The sequence below is a fragment of the Lepisosteus oculatus genome, chromosome 1, assembly GCF_040954835.1.
Source record: "Lepisosteus oculatus isolate fLepOcu1 chromosome 1, fLepOcu1.hap2, whole genome shotgun sequence".
NCBI classification, from domain to species: domain Eukaryota; kingdom Metazoa; phylum Chordata; class Actinopteri; order Semionotiformes; family Lepisosteidae; genus Lepisosteus; species Lepisosteus oculatus.
Window position 1 is genome coordinate 77,766,054 of NC_090696.1, and position 17,186 is coordinate 77,783,239.

The window sequence follows — 17,186 nt, forward strand, 5'->3', positions numbered from 1 at the left end:
GCCAAAAGTTCGTCCTGTCAGATATCATTTTGGTTGGTCAGCTTTTAGATTCGTCAGCCAGTGAGCGTTCAGACCACGGTGCTGTTTCATCTTAAAGCTGCCCGCAGGATCCTGGCAGGCGCTCCTCGCGGGAGGAGAGTCTGGCTGTGCATGACTGTAAAGAAATAGGTCAGCTTAACTGCTGATCAGATCTGCTGTAATTACATTCTGAAAATGAACGTTTGAATCGAGGAACTTAATTCTTGTCCACATGCCTTTTCTGTCCTAAACCGTTTTCCCCCTCTTTGTTTTACATTCTTTGTCCTCCCATTCTTCACGTTGAGAAAGCAGAGAGCTTTCTCTCTGTATTTCCACTGGTGTGGAACCTGTCCCCTGGCGTGGGCTGCGTGTTGGTCTGAATGGAGCAGTTTTCCGTCGGCTCGCGTGGAACACGCGGAGGTTGACACGCAATAAACTTGTGCGCTTGCCTGCTCCGTCCTCCACTAAAGCGCGACTCTGGTTTACTTCTGCAGCTGAAACACATTTGTTCGCGGTGCAGGAAGAGGCAGCATCAGGGGATCTCCACAGTGCCGGGCGGAGACGAGGAAGTCCTGCCATTCATTTTGTGCAGGTAAGGATTTTCCATTTTAGACCCCGGTGTAAGTAGTTTCGTCACTGAGTCAGCATTAAAGGAATCACAGGTTTAAGAAACACAAGGCAGTGTTACAGCTCAGGAGAACTCAGGATTGTCCCTTCAGAGCAGGCATCCTCGGGCTCTATAGTCCTTATCCACACAGACACAGCTGGAGCAGAGTGACTGATCATAGCTCAGGCCCAAAAGAAATGGACAGTAGTGCTACTTAGCTTTCCTCACCGACACGGGTGAGTGGCAAACAAATCATTTACTGCGTCATTATTACATACAAATTTTACTTATCAAATTCCTCCCCAGGTGGGGCTGCACATTGGTGCTGGTGGAGGGGATCCCCATTACCTGTAAAGCGCTTTGAGTGGAGAGTTCAGAAAAGCGCTATATAAGTGTAAGGAATTATTATTATTATTATTATTATTATTATTATTATTATTATTATTATTATACTTGCATCTGTCTCCTTCCACTGCTGTGGAGCATCAGTGTGATGGTAAATAGACGAACTCTTACTGTAAAACCTACTAATGCTTGTTTCTGAATCCATCTGAAGGCCACAGTTCTTCAAACCATTTCACTCACATAAAAATATTACCTGGGCTACCGAAAAAATGTCCTGGTGAGGTTCCGGTCCTCCTCCTGCCAGAACTGCTCAGGAACTGTGCACATGGCTAATCTGAATGCCAGTCCCCTGCCTTCTCTCTTATTTGCATGATGGAACTCGGCCATTTTCATTTGGCTCATGCAAAACAGCATGGAAACTCCCTTTTTTCCCAGTTGGGAAAAATGTGTCATGCATCACAGCAAATTAGTTCTGTTTTGTTCTCCAAATTAGACAATATGTAGCAGCAGAGGTCCGGCTTTTTAAAAACACAAGCCTCGGAAAGGGTCCCTGCAGAATTGGTAATCAATGGCTAGCCTTAAAATGTTCAGGGAGCTATCCCTGTAAACGCTCAGGATGGGAAGATTATTATTAGTGATGTGTGTTTGCTTCTTGCTACGTGGTGTTACACAGTTATCCAGATTAAGTACTGTATGTAGCACAGCTCTCTAAATGCATGACAGCGTCACGATATGCAGATTTAAGGATGTTGCAGGTAATAAAAATTGCTATCGGATTGTTACGTTCCCCCCCAAACCCCAAGTACAACACATGGACACTTTTCTGTAGTGATGCACGTTTTAAACAAAGATTTATCATGTGATGTGTTCTTACACACCCTTGCTGAGGTAAAAACATGGAGGAAAAAGCTTATCTGCCCCATCTACTCCAGTGACGACGTTAAAAGCCCGCCGTGATGAGTCCCAGTTTCAGCTGGGCCGCCCGTCACTCGAGTGTTGGGGCATCATTGGGAACGCAGGCTGTGTGTCTGCCCTGCAGCCCAGTTGCACAAGGTGTCAGGCGGAGAAGTGGGACATGCCGACTCTGTCAGGAAGTGTCATGGGATCTGACCCAAGTAGTCAGGACCTCGGCCTGCCATCTCACCTGAGGGCCGCCTTCCTCCAGGTTTGGAAATGTGCTTTGGAAAACATGGAAGACAGGCGCCTGTAGTTTCTGGTTCAGAGGGAGGAGTGGCCCCTACTGGTCGCCCACACTGTCTACTGAGACTCAGCCCAGCGCTGAGCAGGCCCTGCTGTGTTGAGCTCCTGGGATCTGAGAGAGCAGGCGTGCAAGGTGGCAGCGCTGCTGTAGTGAGCGAGTAATTGGAGGAGGGTAAGTGTGACTAATCATTGATGAAGGAGGGACTGGACTGCGGTGTCTGTTCTTGTGTGCTGCTCTCCCCTCTCCCTTCGCCCCATTCCAGAGCTCTTTGATATCCGTCAGGTGCTCATTGCAAAACAGCTGGGGAGCCCCGTATATTTTTCTTGATCCCTGTAGCAGATGGAAACAGCTTATACTTCTTCTTCTGACGGTTCACTTTTTTTTCTCCTGAAGATGATGAAACTTTCCAGGAACTTTGATGACTGTTGGAGAGTTCTTTGTGGGATTTGCGAACATCTGTTTGTGTTCAGCTGGTCTGGGAAGCTCTGTTACGCTTGAAATGATGAAGGCATGTTTGTTTTTTTGTGGAAATGGTTGAGAGGTATGCTCTGAATTAAAATGTGTGCATTACTGGACACAGATAACGTGCAGTTCAGTAAACCATGTTGTCTGGAGAGAGGTGATGGTATAGGAGTGGAAATAACACTTAACGGAATTTTCCTGCATCTGCAAGTCACGCAGGCACTGCTCTCCTTGTGCTGAGCCTTTTTGAGCATCGTGCTTGTGGAGCTCTGCACCTGGGTGAGCTTAATGTGGCCTTTCACTCCATCCATTAACATGCTGTACAGACGCAGGTGGAATTTGCAGTGAAAAACACTGTAATTCCTAGAAACCTTTTCAGTCTTGTGAGATTGAGATGCGTTACAATGTTAATCCGCTGAACACTTTGTTTTGCTTTCATTCAGCCGTGTTTTATAGTAAGTAGTTTTGAAAGCTCCTTTCTATGGGTTTTTTCTTCATACATAAAAACATTAAAACACAAACAATGATCAGCATATGATTTTATGCATGAGTGACAAGCTTAAGCAGCCATGAAAACAGTTCAGTGCAGTGTCTGTGGGTCCTTTTAACATGTTTTTAAATTGTCTTATAATTCTCAGACCAAACTTTTTTTTTTAACATAGTCAATATTCAGTACTGTGATATCCCGTCTGTTCTTCTCGGATACATAAGATGCTACATCTTCCCAAAGATCTGTTATCTCTACATCTGCCAGTCGTCATGCCTCAGTGTGCCTGAGCGAGCCACAGCCCGCAGGAACATAGATCACCACGGTGCTGACAGCCTCTTTCTTTCTGTAACGCAGTCAATTGCATCTGTCTCCTTACAGGTGCTTCTCCGCTTGAGAGTGGGGCTAAAACCCACCAATTTTTGTTTCACCTTCACTGTGGGAAGGCTTGTGTTTGGTTCTGGTCAATTAAAAAAAAACGGACTTCCCATGCAGTGTGTTCATCCCACTTCTTGTCATTCCATTGAGATGGAAGAGAGCTTGGCGACTGCTGACGTGATAGAGGATCGGTGATCCTGACTGCTGCAAGGACTCGTGGGAACCTGTGGTCTCGCCAGTAGCAAGCAACCAGGCGCCGTTAATGCAGAAAGGCTGCGCTGATGGAAAATGGGCACTGCCTGCACGCCTTCCGAATCTTTCTGAACAAACTGCCTTGTGAAATGTGTCTTTCATATTAAAAGCCAGTGACGTGAAACGGTATGTGCCACTTCGCTTCTGTGCTGGGTTTTAATTATGGTCCCTTTGTCTGACGGGGTTTCATCATGGAGAGTTGATTTTACAGTTCCACTTACCGGTGGCTTTCTTACAGAATTAATTTGACACATTCATTTAGCTTAAAACTACTGGCACAAAAAAATAATGTGCATTGTTGGCTCTAGTTGTTTCTTGAGCTCCTGTCCTGCCTTGATCGGAAAGTGACGACCGCAAGTGAGCCGTCACTGGAAAGTGCGTCAGTTGCACCAGATTGCAAGTCGGTAACGGGTTGTTTCCTGGTGTCCCTTTGCCTGCGACGGGCTTCTGCCGATTTAATATGGCTCGTTGTCTGCAGCAGTCAAGTTTGAACTCAGACCTTTGGCCTTGGGTAAAGTTTCAGAAAGGCAGAAAATGATGAGCAGTGCAACATGTCTCAAAGTCCACACCTGCCATGCTTGCTTATGCTCTGGTTGAAGACTCTTTTAGATTATTCCCTTGAGTACAGTTTTGGTCACCGGAGATACTGCTGCTCTGGAATCAGTCCAGATACGGTCTGGGGCTTGAGGGAATGAACTACACTGACAGGCTGAAGGAGCTGGACCAGGAACAGAGCTCGTCATGGCATTGTAATGCTCCTCGAGTAGAGTGTCCTGCGTGCTGTCAGGATTTATTGAAAGTATGTGGCGATTACTGGTAACGCGTCTGCATCCGATTAAGAGACTGCACAGTCAGTTTGCTTTGGAAGTCAGATGGGTCGGTAGTGTAAGTCCTTCCCGCAGTCGTCTCTTCTAGATTTATAAATGAAGAGTACCCGTCGCACTCTTACATGTGTGATCGGAGCCTGGCCTCTGAGAAAAGCGGCTTGGGGAATCGGAAGTCCTGCTTCAGCAGACTGGTCCAGAGAGATTGGGGTAACCAAATCTGTGGAGGACAGGCCGTGTCCTAGAAGGCAGAAGCCCAGCCCTGCCTCATCCGTTTGTGTAATTCTTTTCAGATTGCCGGAGCTACAGCATGAGAAATTCTAGGACAAAATAAGATGATGTTATTGGCAGAATGTAGGTTTCAGTCTGCAGGAAAGCTCAGAAGCTATTCAGGGCTGACCTCTTCAGAGACAGACCATATCTTCTTTGGACCACAAAATGCCTGAGCTTTCCAAAATGAAATGTATTTTTCACCCAGAAGTGTTGTTTTGCTTTTGACAGACCATACAGATGGCAACGTGTAGAGACGCTATAGTGAGCTTAATGCTTAAAATGTTGTTGTTGAAGCCAGCCAGTGGAGCAGTAGAAGTGTGATGATGTGAGAAGGAATCTCCTTGAGCACAAGAGCCTCACTGGTGCAGATTAAGGGCAACTGTACTGCTCACCAATGCATTGATCCTTGATCTAAGGGGACCTCCGTTCCTGCCAGCCCATCAGGAAGTGTCAGTTTCCCAGCATGACAATGCGAGGTGCCACCAAGCCAGGACTACAGCGGCACAAGTTCAAGAAATTAGTGTAGCAGATCAACAGGACACTTTTGGGATTTCTTTGTGTTTTAATTGTGATGAGGTGCAGTTCTGACCCGTGTGTGGGGATGAGCTGTCTACCCATACAGCCACTCTTTACAGCTCTGTATTGGTCCAAATCCAGATGTGTGAAAGGAGAATGTCTTCTGTACGGAGACGTACAGTTTGAGATATCACAGCTTCAATGATCTCCCTCAGCCCTGTCTGTCTTCTTTGGCTTAAATTCATTTTTTTGCTGGATAGAATAATTGTAAGTATTTCAACGATTTTACTTCTGCTTTTTTCTCACTTAGAATGAGCAGTATACAAGTTAAAGATGGAATCATCTGGAAAATATCACTAATATTTGGGAGGATTTTATAGTTTTCCATCTTAGATGATCTGTATATGATTTTGCTCGGGCTCTAAAGGCATGACATAAATATTTAAATAGATTTGAACGTGTTACAAAAAAATGGTGTAAGTTGCAGTCCTTTGGTCAATGGTAGCCTTAAAGCCCATATATAAATTGTCGTTCAGATAAAATCCTCTTAGTTCACCGAGGGTTGCCTGACTCTAGTATGTTCACAGGGCGTGGCATCTTCAGGACTGAACCTCAGCTATCACGGGTCAGTCCCTGAGCCTCAGAAGCTGACCCGCAGTTGTGCTGTTTCTTTTACCCTCGGGTGTGGTTCTGTTCAGCTCTCTCGATTTCTCGGGGTCCCTAGTCAGGGGTGCTGGGAAGCCACTGGGAAGTGTCTTGAACCCGAGGTGTCCTTTAAGAGGGTTGGCTCTGGTGTCATGTGTCTGGCTGCGCCCTGCGTTGTTAAGCCGTTGTCCTGTATCGTGTGTCCTGCTTCCACAGAACTGCCCCTGTGTGCGTGATACTGAGTCGACACCCCAGCTTCTGACTTTAATTCATTCGTTTCGTCCCGCGCGTCCTGGGTTTGTCAGGTTCCACCTGTTGAGCGAGTGAAGGTCCGAATCTCTCCTGGAGCCCAGTGGCGAGGTGACTCAGGGAAAAAAACCTGACCCTGGCGTCAACAAGCACAGCACTTGTCAGAGGGAGACCCCATGTTCACAAGCACGCTGTTGTTTTTCTCTTGTTTTTAAACACAGGCAGAAGGCTTCAGAACCTAACTGTTCTTAGAGAAAATGTTTTACTGTGTTCAGAAGTAAAGATAACCCTTGAGTTTTGAGCAGAATGCAAGACCAGGCAGCTTCATATCTGAGGCTTCCTCTTTCCTAGTGATGTATTTTGCGATAAAATGCGGTGCGCCTTGTAGGGCTTCAGTTTTGAAAACTTCCCAGAGCCAAGAACTTGTTGGTACTGCACTGTGCCAGAGAACTCAAATACTTCATATTTAAAGGGAAAATTTCTGAATGTTTGAAAGCCACTGTAAGTGTGTGGCTGACCTGCAATCTTTCTCAGCACCGAGGAAATGTGTTTCAGGTCTTGTCACACTAATCCAAGGAGGTGTAATTGCAGAAGTAGGTCAAGGCGTTACGAGTGTTTGGGGTGTCGAGTGGGAGCTCTGTGAGGGTTGGGAGTGAGGTTGGACTTAACATAATGAATGAGAACATGGTGCAACACAGCAATTACTGTTGTACCTGTTAATGATTTATTTTGTTGACACTTTTATCCCCAAAAGTGTCAGCAAACAGTTGTCCCCTTTTGCACGGCTGGGTGCAAGTGAACTACCTTGCTCAAGGGTACAACACTAGTGTCTCGTCTGGGATTCGAACCTGCAACCTCCCTGTCACGAGTCCACAGCCATGCTGCGGTAACAGGCATGTTCCTGATGTCCACGCAGGGCTTCACATGCCAGACCTCGAATGACGACCCACTCGCCAGAAGCCATGAGTTCTTTTTTTATAAAACACTTTGATGTATTTTTATCAACAATGGGGAAGCGGTAACCAAAAATTAGAGCAAAACGACACCAACCCTCCTAATCCCCCGACTGTAGAAGTCGGCAGCAGCGTGTTTGTCAGACAGCTGCCGCGCAGACCGAGGCACAGCGCAGCCCCGCAGTTTCTCACTGGGTTCAGAAGTTTGGCTCGTTAGGACCACCTTTTTTCCCTAAGGGTGTGATTAAGGGAGATGAAACAGCGGATGATTGCATCTGAGATGCAGACGGATTCCAACATCTGGGTCAGGCAGGGTTGCACTGCACAGGGGCGCACTGCTTGCTCAGACTCCTGCCTCGCGTGGTATGGCTGCTGGAGCAGTTGTCCAGCGGACGGTCTGCTCTGTCCTGTGCTGGGCGTTTGCTCTGTTCATGTGCAAAAAATTAATCTATAGCCGACTTTAAACATTCGTCCTTTATTGAAAGATTCTGCAAGGAAGAAAAAAAATCATTGCTCATTTTCAGCTAAGACTGAGACTGTTCTGCATCCCCACTCCTGGGCAGCTTCCATATCCTGGCTTGCATTCCGGCTGGGCTCCGAGTGACTTATTTGGATCAATTAGGTGCTTAATTAGGAGGGATTCACATGCATGCAGGCCATATACGAACACCTTCTGGACGGTGACTCTCCGGGACTGAGGTTGGAGACCCCAGGTTTAAACACTGAGAGTGCAAACTGTAAGGGAAGTGTCTTGCACAGAGCAAAAACATCCCACACACCTGTGAAGGAATAAAGAACACACTTTCGGCCACTGGAAGAATGCTGCTTGCTGCAGTGTAGCTGGCTTTTGATTCCGAGAAAGAACAAGCACAGCTCCTGTCTGCGGGCGAGCCTGTGCAGATGGCAGTGTGGAACCGTCTCCTGGAGTTGCTCTGCTTTGCTGTCCCCTGGGCATGTTAGCAGGTAAAATGCCCGATTAGTGACTGGGTGCTAAGGGGGACGAGATTTTAATTTCATTTAGATGAGAGAAAGAACTATGGTATTACTCAGTCCTGATTTATTTGTGCTGCTTTCCTGTAGCATTAGAAACGCTTTGAACTTCTGGCACGTTCGCTAATCCCCTGGACTCTTTGGCAAGCCAGGGCAGTCTTGGCAAGCTCAGCCTCGCTCCGTGTTGCCGCGGTCCCTATCCAGCACTCATTCATGAGCTCGTCTCGGCGCGGAGGAATGGCAGTGCTGGGCTGAGCAGAAACCTCTCTCCGGGCTTATCGGGCGCCTCGGTGTGCTGTGCCGGGGATTTTCGTGGTGGTGAAAGTCGAAAAGCTAGGGTCACGTCAGGATAATCCTCTCTTGTCCTTTTTCCAGGGAGCCACCTTCTCTATCGTGTTGTCCGCCGTCCGCCGTGGATTTGAGTCGCCCGCGACCGCTGGAGCACCGCGCGTTTGTCCCTTTGGAAAATACCTGCTCCTCGGGGTGAGTATGCCAGAGCACAAAAGGGTTTACTCATGAGAGAAGCCATTTCATGTGGATTGTCATGCCTGGTTCATGTGGGAGTTAATCGCTCATTGATCTCTTCACCAGCGCTGGCTGGGCACCTCGCTCCACACCCCCGCGAGTTAATCATGGCGTGAACGCTGCAAGTGCTCGCTGTGGCCGATTAGTTTGGGCGAAGAGGGTAGTTTTAGATTTGAAAACGTGAACCCGGCCCCTTTCAGAATTACGGTGTTTGCTGCAATTCCATTTTAGAATGGGATGTCGTTACAGTGACATGAAATGTCTTGAGTTTCCACAGTGCCAGCTGCTTCGATCCATGGTCGAACCCAGCTTAGTCTTACGCCAGCATGGCTCTGAATGTTCACTCTTAACAAAGCTTGGGCTACCGTAAAATACCCAGAGAGGACGTACTCATTTAGCAGTTCCTGCCAACAGGAAGGAGCCCGAGTGCTGCCCTGTCTTCTCGTTTGCTCGTTCCGAATGAGACATGGTACACGAGAGACACGCCCTGTGTGAGCATGGTGGAACTGTCTGCAAGCCTTTTCATCGTACAGGAATGAGATGTATTTTGCTTTCCCACTATGTTTCGTTATAAGGAGAGATGCTCCCCTCCATCCCTCTCCACAATACCAGCGCTTGTGGCGCCCAGAAGAAAAGTGAGATCAATCGGCAAACCTGTCATTGTCTGGAATCACGGTAGATTGTCTCACACACACACAAAAACTCATCACGCCTGACTCATACCCTCGTCACTTTAATTTTTCCGCCCGGCTCAGTCTTTCCTAGTGCTTCTCTCCTGGTAACAGTGCAGTAGCATCACGATGGTGGAAATGAATTCATTTATCCTTCTGAGTGTTAATATCCTCGTCGGGGACAGAAGACAGATGGCAACTGTTTGCCAGCCTTGTTTTTTTTCTGTTCAGTTGCTTGCGAGCCCTGTAACACCGCGTTCAGCAGTGGGCCTTGTGATATTGATTTTCACAGCAGGGTCTCGAAGTGCTGATTCCAGTTTTATTGTTCAGCTGGCACTGTTGTGTACCAGGGCAATGATATCCACCTGCTGCGCACGGGTCAATAATAATACTGCTTTTCTGCCAGCATTACAAACCGCGAGGCAGCCGGTGCTTCGATTAGGACCTGCTGGGGTGGTCTGGGAGTTTCCTGAACCAGGTTTCTTCTCAGGTCAGCAGCAAATCAGAACGCTTTCTTCTTTCTTCATTTATGCTAAAAAAGAAACACCTCTTCAACTGCATCCAAACGACATCTCTTAGTGCACGACAGTTCTCAGTGCAGGGTGTGCAAATAGAGACTATGATGTTGTTGTCCAAAATCTAGTTTTTGAACTGGAACATTAGATTGTAGGGTTTTTCTGCGGATTATTGTTTGTGTGTTATTTAGGATGAAAGGAGAGTTGATCTTGCACATTCCTAGCCAGATCCGAGCTTTAAAGCCGTTGCTTGGAGAGGTTTTTAAAAAGCTTGTTTTTTCCTTATGAAAATGCCTCATAATCTGCTTCGGATGTACTGGATTTTGAATAGGCATTGTGAATACCATGAGTTCCGTGCTGTTCCAGGGCTAATGTAGAAAGAAGAAGAGTATTACATATTCAGAGGGCAATGACAAGTGACTGAATTTGTACTCTAAGAACCAATACTTAGTTGTGATTTTATTTACCTGGATGAAAGAGCACAGTGGAAGGACGTAGAGGGCACAGCTAGCAGAATACACAGCTGTAGCTGGACTAACGAAGTTCCTGGTCTCTGTGGACTGAATTGACATTTGTGCTTGTGAGTTGGAGATCAAGGTTGTCATGTTGCATTAGGTTGGGCCTGTTCTCAGGACAGGAGGATGTCTTTGAAACCAGCTGCTAGGAGGTTTAAGATGCTATAGAGTGGAGTGATATGATGAGATTATCTCATATAGCCACATGGTTTTTCTTGACGATATTAACATAGTAGGGATATTGCAGTATGATCAAAGTCTTTCAGTGATGCCTGATTTTTTTTTCTTGTTTAAATTGTATTAACATCAGTGCACACCTCTGGGTGACAAGTTCTGTCTGGCTTGTCTTTTCCTGTTTCACTATAACCATTGTGTTACTTGTTGAAAATCCTTCTCAATGGTCACTACCAATTTCTGAATTTTATTTAGAAAGGACAGCAATGGCCGCACTTTAGTCTTTCTAATCCTTGAATGCAAGGTCAGGGAGAAAGGAAGCATTGTGAAGCAAACTGTAGCACAACAAAGCCTGAAACGGATCAGGGGAAACCAGGATTCCCTTGCTGGCTGCGGCCGCCCTGCTGTAGTCTGACCATCTGCTGGCTTCCCTGGCTCAGCCTGGCCCCGCCGGGGGGCTGAGAGTGGGGTTTCATGGGCACTAGCCAGCTGCAGGCCCAGAGAGTGGAGTCTCAGCCCTGAGCAGCTCACTCCCACTTCGCCAGGTGAGACGTGGGCTGAAGACTCCGTCTTGAAGGAGGCTGGTTTCAAACGAGACCAGTGACCAAGCTGTCACTTTCTGGTTTGTGCTATAATGCTCCATATTAACTTGGGGAAGAAAAGTTTCACTCCTGAGACTCATAACCTACGTGCAAGAAGAAAATGGTAAATGTTGGTGATATAAAATATTTTATGATCGAGTCAAAAGCTACTGTGATAGCAGCGTTCGAACTTAGAAATGTTCCAGCATGTTTTGCATCCTAGCAGTTCCCAGAAGGCAGGCAGGAAGATGTTATTGCCTTTCCTGAATATGTATTTGCGGAGCACCGTAATGCTGGCCAGGACAGTTAGAAGGTCGAGAGTTGCCATGGTGAATTCCTCAGGGAACACTTAGGAACAGTTTGATCTCAACAGCCATTGTTTCTGTTCCTAAAGTTCATGCCTTGGGCCCCGTAATTAGATTTTTTTCCCCCGTTGGGAACGTACTAGTACTTCAGGAGAAGTCAGTTGCTTTGGCCAGACTGCAGTCGTGCTTGTTAATTTCAGATGACTGAGTGCTGCGGTCTTCATTCCCTCAGATAAAATGCGGTATGAAAGCTTCGTTACGGTATAAATTTGTTCGGATGGTGCCACACTTGTCCTAAAGGTTGGCAAAGCTGGTGGGGTTCTGCAGCGAAAGAGCCCGAAGCCCGAGACTTAATCTCAACACCTGCTTAATAAAATACGTGGTATGTGTTTTAATAAATTTGAAAAACATCATTATTAAGAGTCGACTCCAGCGAGCGTAACTGATCGCATTCCGTCAGCCCTGGAACCAATCCGTTCTGTCATGAAAGGATCCCTTAAACAGTGTTCGCATTTTTAAAGGCGTGAAGCAGCAGACAGCGTGAAACGGTCTGGTTTTCAAGGCGATGGTAAGTTGTAAGTTGCCGTCTGTGCTTGACGTAAGCCTGTTTGTACTCCTGATCCCTCGTTGATAACATGCAAATACATTTGCCTGCCGGCACATGCTGGAGTCTCTTGACTTTTGATTCATGTCAGTGCTGATATGATCTTCCTGAATGTCTGCACAGTCTGCTTGATGTACCATTTTCAAGGAGTTTTGCGAGAATCACTTGTAGGCGGAGATATTCAGCTTTCTATGAACGTTTATTGTCATATATGCTTTGCCAGACGAAAAAAATGCGCTTGGTTTTTGGTTTTGAAAATAAAAGTAAAGCATGTGTGGACTGTAGATGTGTCTGATCTGTTTCCCAGGCAGGGCGGGAGCTGGTATGTACGTACTACAGCCTACATCGCTGCACGAGTTCTCACTGCTGTGTTTTTCAGCCGTGCAGCTTTTGAGATCACTTGCCAGAGGCTGTTCGTTGTCTGTTACACTTCGCATTTCAGGGTTCCCAAGATGTTCAGAAATTTATTTCAAAACTTAATCAAGGCTTATAAACCGTTTTTCCCCCCTTATTAGTTTGTATTACAAATGCAAATGTTTTTTTTTTTTGTTGTGCATGGATGCTGATTTTGATGCGTCTAAAGCCTTTTCTGTACATCATTTACTGTGAAGGTGTTGACGATCCAGATGTTTACTGGCAGGTTCTCCCTGGGTTATATTTAACTCACTTCTCCAGGGAACCAGTAGGGATGTCTCGGGCGGCTGAATCAGAGGCAGCAGTCGGCTTGTAGTAGAGAGAAGAGTAAAATATTTGAATAGTTCTGGATGTGCAGCTGCAGAAATCAGCTGACTCTTGTAGCTCTTGCAGAGGTACCGTCCTGAAATATCAGAGCGCTGTAGTAGGCTGGCAGATGTCTAAGAGCTGCAGCAGCAGGTCAGCTGGCCGTCCCGGATGTAGTTCACAAGCAGGAACTCCAAGGGAAAGGTTTCCAAAAGGCTGCTCCAGATCCAGGGGCTCGGCTGCTTGGACAGGAAGCGTGACCTTCTAGTCGGTGGGCGGCAGGTTTTAATCCAGACTGTGCTACTTTAGGCCATTACGACGGGCGTCGCGGCGGTTTTCTGGTGCTGTGTGAGGCTGGCTGGTCTCGCTCGGCCGCAGGAGCCCTGCCCCCTGCCGTGAAGCCAGGCTCTGTCCTCCGAGAGGCGTCCTGAGCTCCTGGTTTTGTGTGCTGTTGTAGGAGAGGATGGAAATGGGGAAAGGACATGCCAGCTCTGAGAGAATGAGGGGCTGTCGAAGTACGGTTTGCGGAAGAGTGGTGCTGTCAAGTAGCACATGGTGTATATCATCGGCCCTTGTTTGCCTACAGCATGTAATGTGAGAGTTTCTTACTGGAAAGTTGCGCAGTTTTAAGTCTTCTTGTTAAGCCGCGTTACTTGCCTCGGAAGCTTAGAAGCAGTGGAAACTCTTTCTGGCTCTGGCAGTGAGCGTTGCTGGCGTGTCGGGGGCAGAGCGATGGGGTCGGGTCCACTGTGTCTCAGCTCGGGGCCCCGCGGGCTGGCAGTGAGGCTCAGCAGGCTGTGCAGCAGAGGGACGGGCAGCCCGGCGCAGGGGTGGTGCCGAGCCTTTGGTATGCACAAACTAGATCTTCAGTTTTAACAAACCCGCCTGACCTACTTGGCAGGGCGCGAGGCGCTTGGCAAACTCCTGCTTCCTTTGAACTTGTGCAGCGGCTCTTTATTTAGAGCAGACACATTCTCTGGCATCTGCTGTGCCTTTCAGGCTGCTCGCAAGTGGAAACCTCTGGTTTCACACTGAAGCGTGTTTTTTGGGAGGGTGCTGTGCCTGAACCAGAACTGTCCTGCTTGCTGGGCCTCTGTGGTTCTGTCCGTGTGCGAGCGAGGTCATGTTGCACCTGAACCAGAACTGTCCTTTCTGCTGGGCCTCTGTGGTTCTGTCTGTGTGCGAGCGAGTTCATGTTGCACCTGAACCAGAACTGTCCTGCTTCCGTCTGCGCGCAGTCATGCCCATGTTGCAGCTCCGGCTCGTCCTCACCTCCTGAGCCAAGGTCACACTGACCCACTGCTGACTGCTTCTTCCGCTTGGTCACCCAAGCATGTGCTAAGCATGTGCTCAGTTTAAAATGATCACTCGATGTCAGCAGGATGCCTTTTTTTTTCCCTGTCCTTGAGGCTTGATGTTTGTGGAGTTGCTGAGTTGATGACCAGCCTGTCTCTCTTCTCATATGTAACAGTTTTTATATATCAATGTATTTATTATTGCATTGACACAAGTTGCTTTGATAAAATAGTGTCCAGTTACTGAAATAAAAACTTTCAAGTGCCTTTGGAAGATGTTAGGTGGTGAAATAGTCCTCTCTCTGATCTTGTCCCCCTCTCATTTTTTAGCCTTAGAAAAAACAGCCACTGTACAGTATGTATATAAAACACAAGAACGTTAGGTTTAACCAGCCCAGCACCCAGTATGACATCACTCCACACAGAATTCAGACATCGGCAATAAATCTGTTGCTTCCCATGCTCTGTGTGGGCTGGAAGCCCTGGTGCGGCTTTGAACAGCACACCCTGTCTTCTGACTTGGCTTGTCCCACGTTGGCTCTTCCATGCTGCTAGAATATGGACGTTCCCAGGCTGCTTCACGGCTCCTCGCCTGCCGGGGGTGGGCAGCCTCTGCTTCTAGCTGAGCCGCCTTCAGCTGAAGCCGCTCCTTGTACCTGAAGCAGTGCGTGCAGCTTTCAGGTGCACTGAGCAATGGCACCAGTAATACTGGTATTCTTATGTGAGTGAAGGAGAGCCACTCCTAGGGTTCAGGAGTGTGGGGATCTCGAGTGGCATCTCCGGCTCACAGCCCCCACTCCGACCACTGGTCCAGGAGGGGGCAGGTACCGTCAGGTCTCAGGTCAGTCAGGGTACGAGCCCAGCCTCCTGGCCGCGGAGGGCAGCGCGGGCAGCTCAGTGGCAACGTCGCTGGCCTTCTCGCAGTAAGGGCCAGTGGGTTTCAGTTGAGCAGCTGGACACGCCACGGCTCTGTGGGAGGTGAAAAGCACAGTTGGTGCAAAAAGATGATTCCAAGTTTTTGCACGCCCAGACAGAGCTAGAACAAGCACACGGGCACCACGGACAGAGCCAGGAGCCTGCAGGAGCCTGGAAGACGAATGATGAAAGTCTTTTCCCAGCGGGCAGTGGAGGGCACAGCCTGCCGCCCGCCGTGGCCACACACCCACACAGGAGGCTGTAAGTGAATTGGAGTCGGTGCGTTTCTTCCACACAGACTGTCAGAAAAGCAGTTGAGCAAAGCAGTTCCCTGGTAAATCTGACGGTTGTAGAGGGGCAGCGCTGCGCAGCCTGTTGGCAGGGAGAGTTGCCGAGGGAACTTGTGTAAGTTTTCCAGACATGACCTCTTACTCTTACTCGGAAAACAAAAACGGCAGCGTGAATGGCAAATCTCAAACCCTGGCTGGAGTGTCTGACGGGGATCGTCTGACGTGGCCGCCAGTGGGGTGACCAGAGACCACAGTCCCGGCCGGCGCGCTGCCACTTTCCGGTGGCTGGGCCCGAGCCAGCCTGGTGGCTTGATGGGGAGACACACAGTCCAGAGACATGCCGGGAGGCTTCTGGGAAAACTGGCCCTGCTGGGAGTGCATGCGTGTTTGTGTCTGTGCGTCTGCCCTGAGATGGACTGGCGTCCCGCCCAGGGCGTACACTGCCTTGTGCCCGTTTCCTGCTGGGATAGGCTCCCGAATTGGAAAAAACAGAGGATGGATGGATGGATGGATGGATGGATGGGAAGATGCAGCATTCACGATTCTGCGTTTAGCAGAGAAATGCAAGCAAAGCAAGGAGGTGCTGATGTATCCGGAGTGCTTGGTTGTTAGGGGATCATGGCTGACACTGGTCACAGAAAGTGGCAGAGATTCTAAGGGAATGGCGGCCCCGGTTGTGCAGTGTGACAAGTCAGGGCGACCTAGCACGGTGGCGTGCTCACGGTAAAATCGTTGTTCCGTAAGTGTATCGTAGCCGTGCTGCATGACGTGGCAGGGCTGGGCTCACGCTTGTAACCTGCAGTGTGCAGAAATGGGGGTCAGGTCGAGTGCAGCAGTTCAGGGACCCTAAGATGTGCTCGGGAAGTAACAGTGCAGCTACTTCTAGAGGAAAGAAGGGTTGGTGGGGTAATATTTCAGGAAGTTAAGGAGTAGGAGGGAAGAGGATATTTTTATGTAGAGCTGTGAAGTCTGTTGCTATGCCATCCTTGATTAATTCAGTTTTCATGTTGATGTTTCTGTGCATGCAGTAAACTGCATAATTAGCTCTTAGGTGGATCCAAAGAATGAGTCACATCCTTTAAAGCTAAGCTGACCTACATTTAAGGGAAGAAAGTCAATAGACGCCTCTCTCCTGGGTGTTAGCTGCCACTCTTCACAGTGTGTGTCTCACGCTCTGTTGTTGCCAAAACATTCCTTTCCTGGTTTGGTTGTGCGAAGTGGCTGACACTGATTGGCCTTGCTGAGAGGTGATGTCGTTCTCGCCAGTGATTCATGCATGCGTGCTGAAAGTCAGCCTAACAGGACCGGCTTTTTCAAGCGCGGAGCAGCTGCTGCCCTGGTGATCTCCTTTGCCAGTGTCTCCACTGTGCCCGGTGTCGACTGGTGCGTATCGTGTATGCACCAGGTCCGTATCTTGCTGTGACTGAGGTGCTGCCTGAATCACAGCAGAGAGGCACTTGTCTTCTGACCTTTGCCAGGTCTGTGGTTCGCCGGTCTGACAGGGTCTGCTCGTCCAGTTTGTGTGTGGCTGGCCTGGCCCAGCCTCCTCTGCTGTTTGTGCAGACTGTAGGTCAGTGTGTTACCTACAGAAACTGGGGCCCTCCCCCCCACACACACACGCCCGCCCCACCTCTTTCCATTCCTCCCACTGTGTGACTTTTCACTTCCATAAGTTCCCACGGCGGTATCGGGAGCAGGGAGGGAGCGCCCCAGGCCGCTCGCAGAAGCGCAGCAGGAGTCCAGGTGGAGTCCCGGGCAGGACCGGCCTGTCGGCTGGCACGGAGAGGACCACGTGTAAGAGGTTCAGTCCTGCGTGTAAGTGGGATCACGCCTGCATTCTTGAGGTGAAGGAGAGCCAGACTGCTTGGAACAGGTG

The 17,186-nt window shown here is 48.6% G+C and overlaps 1 protein-coding gene across 9 annotated transcripts in view; it reads left to right on the forward strand.

Annotated features, from left to right (window-relative positions):
* The window catches only part of clocka (clock circadian regulator a), a 54,870-nt gene that overhangs the window by 8,379 nt on the left and 29,305 nt on the right, over positions 1 to 17,186 (forward strand). For 6 of the 9 annotated variants that reach the window (XM_069193793.1, XM_069193796.1, XM_069193798.1 and 3 more), the window contains exons 2-3: positions 513 to 610; positions 8,576 to 8,683. The gene's annotated coding sequence lies outside the window, so the exon portion shown is untranslated. Of the gene's footprint in view, positions 1 to 512; positions 611 to 931; positions 1,020 to 2,135; positions 2,343 to 8,575; positions 8,684 to 17,186 lie in introns of all 9 variants that reach the window. The other 3 variants (XM_069193782.1, XM_069193777.1, XM_069193783.1) reach the window with 3 other exon arrangements.